Raw genomic sequence first — 4,452 nt, 5'->3', positions numbered from 1 at the left:
TTGCTATGCGGTGAGGCTCCTCGGCCGCCTCGGAACTATCTGTGTATCGGACGCGTCGCGGGATAAGGGGTTGTCACTGGTAGTCGCCCCAAGCGCGTCCGATGCTTGGACCATTCCGAGGCGGCCCTGAAGCCTCTTCCGTCTAGCCGTTGGGTCCTTCTCGCCGCATCCCTCGCCTCGCACCCCGATTGCTATGCGGTGAGGCTCCTCGGCCGCCTCGGAACTATCTGTGTATCGGACGCGTCGCGGGATAAGGGGTTGTCATTGGTAGTCGCCCCAAGCGCGTCCGATGCTTGGACCATTCCGAGGCGGCCCTGAAGCCTCTTCCGTCTAGCCGTTGGGTCCTTCTCGCCGCATCCCTCGCCTCGCACCCCGATTGCTATGCGGTGAGGCTCCTCGGCCGCCTCGGAACTATCTGTGTATCGGACGCGTCGCGGGATAAGGGGTTGTCACTGGTAGTCGCCCCAAGCGCGTCCGATGCTTGGACCATTCCGAGGCGGCCCTGAAGCCTCTTCCGTCTAGCCGTTGGGTCCTTCTCGCCGCATCCCTCGCCTCGCACCCCGATTGCTATGCGGTGAGGCTCCTCGGCCGCCTCGGAACTATCTGTGTATCGGACGCGTCGCGGGATAAGGGGTTGTCACTGGTAGTCGCCCCAAGCGCGTTCGATGCTTGGACCATTCCGAGGCGGCCCTGAAGCCTCTTCCGTCTAGCCGTTGGGTCCTTCTCGCCGCATCCCTCGCCTCGCACCCCGATTGCTATGCGGTGAGGCTCCTCGGCCGCCTTGGAACTATCTGTGTATCGGACGCGTCGCGGGATAAGGGGTTGTCACTGGTAGTCGCCCCAAGCGCGTCCGATGCTTGGACCATTCCGAGGCGGACCCGAAGCCTCTTCCGTCTAGCCGTTGGGTCCTTCTCGCCGCATCCTTCGCCTCGCACCCCGATTGCTATGCGGTGAGGCTCCTCGGCCGCCTCGGAACTATCTGTGTATCGGACGCGTCGCGGGATAAGGGGTTGTCACTGGTAGTCGCCCCAAGCGCGTCCGATGCTTGGACCATTCCGAGGCGGACCCGAAGCCTCTTCCGTCTAGCCGTTGGGTCCTTCTCGCCGCATCCCTCGCCTCGCACCCCGATTGCTATGCGGTGAGGCTCCTCGGCCGCCTTGGAACTATCTGTGTATCGGACGCGTCGCGGGATAAGGGGTTGTCACTGGTAGTCGCCCCAAGCGCGTCCGATGCTTGGACCATTCCGAGGCGGACCCGAAGCCTCTTCCGTCTAGCCGTTGGGTCCTTCTCGCCGCATCCCTCGCCTCGCACCCCGATTGCTATGCGGTGAGGCTCCTCGGCCGCCTTGGAACTATCTGTGTATCGGACGCGTCGCGGGATAAGGGGTTGTCACTGGTAGTCGCCCCAAGCGCGTCCGATGCTTGGACCATTCCGAGGCGGACCCGAAGCCTCTTCCGTCTAGCCGTTGGGTCCTTCTCGCCGCATCCCTCGCCTCGCACCCCGATTGCTATGCGGTGAGGCTCCTCGGCCGCCTTGGAACTATCTGTGTATCGGACGCGTCGCGGGATAAGGGGTTGTCACTGGTAGTCGCCCCAAGCGCGTCCGATGCTTGGACCATTCCGAGGCGGCCCCGAAGCCTCTTCCGTGTAGCCGTTGGGTCCTTCTCGCCGCATCCCTCGCCTCGCACCCCGATTGCTATGCGGTGAGGCTCCTCGGCCGCCTTGGAACTATCTGTGTATCGGACGCGTCGCGGGATAAGGGGTTGTCACTGGTAGTCGCCCCAAGCGCGTCCGATGCTTGGACCATTCCGAGGCGGCCCCGAAGCCTCTTCCGTGTAGCCGTTGGGTCCTTCTCGCCGCATCCCTCGCCTCGCACCCCGATTGCTATGCGGTGAGGCTCCTCGGCCGCCTTGGAACTATCTGTGTATCGGACGCGTCGCGGGATAAGGGGTTGTCACTGGTAGTCGCCCCAAGCGCGTCCGATGCTTGGACCATTCCGAGGCGGACCTGAAGCCTCTTCCCTCTAGCCGTTGGGGCTTTCTCGCCGCATCCCTCGCCTCGCACCCTGATTGCTATGCTGTGAGGCTCCTCGGCCGCCTTGGAACTATCTGTGTATCGGACGCATCGCGGGATAAGGGGTTGGCAGTGGTAGTCGCCCCAAGCGCATCCGATGCTTGGACCATTCCGAGGCGGCCCTGCAGCCTCTTCCGTCTAGCCGTTGGGGCCATCTCGCCGCATCCCCCACCTCGCACCACGATTGCTATGCGGTGAGGCTCCTTGGCCGCCTCGGAACTATCTGTGTATCGGACGCATCGCGGGATAAGGGGTTGTCACTGGTAGTCGCCCCAAGCGCGTCCGATGCTTGGACTATTCCGAGGCGGCCCTGCAGCCTCTTCCGTCTAGCCGTTGGGGCCATCTCGCTGCATCCCCCACCTCCTCGGCCGCCTCGGAACTATCTGTGTATCGGACGCATCGCGGGATAAGGGGTTGGCAGTGGTAGTCGCCCCAAGCGCGTCCGATGCTTGGACTATTCCGAGGCAGCCCTGCAGCCTCTTCCGTCTAGCCTTTGGGGCCATCTCGCCGCATCCCTCGCCTCGCACCCCGATTGCTATGCGGTGAGGCTCCTCGGCCGCCTGGGAACTATCTTCGTATCGGACGCATCGCGGGATAAGGGGTTGTCACTGGTAGTCGCCCCAAGCGCGTCCGATGCTTGGACTATTCCGAGGCGGCCCTGTGGCCTCTTCCGTCTAGCCATTGGGGCCATCTCGCCGCATCCCCCACCTCGCACCCCGATTGCTATGCGGTGAGGCTCTTCGGCCGCCTTGGAACTATCTTCGTATCGGACGCATCGCGGGATAAGGGGTTGTCACTGGTAGTGGCCCCAAGCGCGTCCGATGCTTGGACTATTCCGAGGCGGCCCTGCAGCCTCTTCCGTCTAGCCGTTGGGGCCATCTCGCCGCATCCCCCACCTCGCACCCCGATTGCTATGCGGTGAGGCTCCTCGGCCGCCTTGGAACTATCTTCGTATCGGACGCATCGCGGGATAAGGGGTTGTCACTGGTAGTCGCCCCAAGCGCGTCCGATGCTTGGACTATTCCGACGCGGCCCTGTGGCCTCTTCCGTCTAGCCGTTGGGGCCATCTCGCCGCATCCCCCACCTCGCACCCCGATTGCTATGCGGTGAGGCTCCTCGGCCGCCTTGGAACCATCTTCGTATCGGACGCATCGCGGGATAGGGGGCTGTCACTGGTAGTCGCCCCAAGCGTGTCCGATGCTTGGACCATTCCTAGGCGGCCCTGAAGCCTCTTCCGTCTAGCCGTTGGGGCCTTCCCGCCCCATCCCTCGCCTCGCACCCCCGATTGCTATGCGGTGAGGCTCCTCGGCCGCCTTGGAACCATCTGTGTATCGGACGCATCGCGGGATAAGGGGTTGGCACTGGCAGTCGCCCCAAGCGCGTCCGATGCTTGGACCATTCCGAGGTGGCCCTGAAGCCTCTTCCGTCTAGCCGTTGGGGCCTTCCCGCCCCATCCCTCGCCTCGCACCCCGATTGATATGCGGTGAGGCTCCTCGGCCGCCTTGGAACTATCTGTGTATCGGACGCATCGCGGGATAAGGGGTTGGCACTGGTAGTCGTCCCAATCGCATCCGATGCTTGGACCATTCCGAGGCGGCCCTGCAGCCTCTTCCGTTTAGCCGTCGGGGCCTTCCCGCCGCATCCCTCGCCTCGCATCCCGATTCCTATGCGGTGAGTCTTCTCGGCCGCCGCGGAACTATACCTGTTATTGCTACTGCATCCTTCGGCTGGTAACCTCCTCTGCCGCCTTGGAACGTTCTCTTTGTCGGACGCGTCGCGGGATAAGGGGTTGGCACTGGTAGTCGCCCCAAGCGCGCCCGATGCATAGACCGCTCCGAGTCGACCTTGCTTTCAGCCTCTCACATGCATAGACCTCTCTGAGTCGACCCTGCAGCCTCTCACGTTTAGCCTTTGGAATCTCGCCTCACAACATGATTGCTATCCTTGATGCATCCCTTGCCTCGAGCCCTGATTGCTTTCTTGGCTGCATCCCTCCTCTCCTCACAGCCCGGTTGTCATCACTGCTTCATCCGTCGCTTCATGCATTCTGGCTGCTGGGCCCTTCCCACCGCACACCTCGATTGCTATCTCTTCTGCATCACACACCCCGATTGCTATCTCTGCTACATCCCTCGGCTCTCACTTCTGCATCCTTCGCCTCACACCTCGATTGCTATCAATGCTGCATCCGTAACCTCACACCCCGATTGCTATGCGGGGAGGCTCCTTGGCCGCCTTGGAAATTTCTGTGTGTCGGACGCACCGCGGGATAAGGGGTTGGCACTGGTAGTCGCCCCAAGTGCGCCCGATTCTTAGACCGCTTCGAGGTGACCTCGTAGCCTCTTTCGTCCAGGCTTCCTGCCTTCAACGCCCTTTTTAC

This window comes from Cryptomeria japonica, unplaced genomic scaffold (genome assembly GCF_030272615.1).
Source record: "Cryptomeria japonica unplaced genomic scaffold, Sugi_1.0 HiC_scaffold_26, whole genome shotgun sequence".
NCBI classification, from domain to species: domain Eukaryota; kingdom Viridiplantae; phylum Streptophyta; class Pinopsida; order Cupressales; family Cupressaceae; genus Cryptomeria; species Cryptomeria japonica.
The sequence above is the reverse complement of the archived record's forward strand: the minus strand, read 5'-3'. Positions refer to the sequence as shown.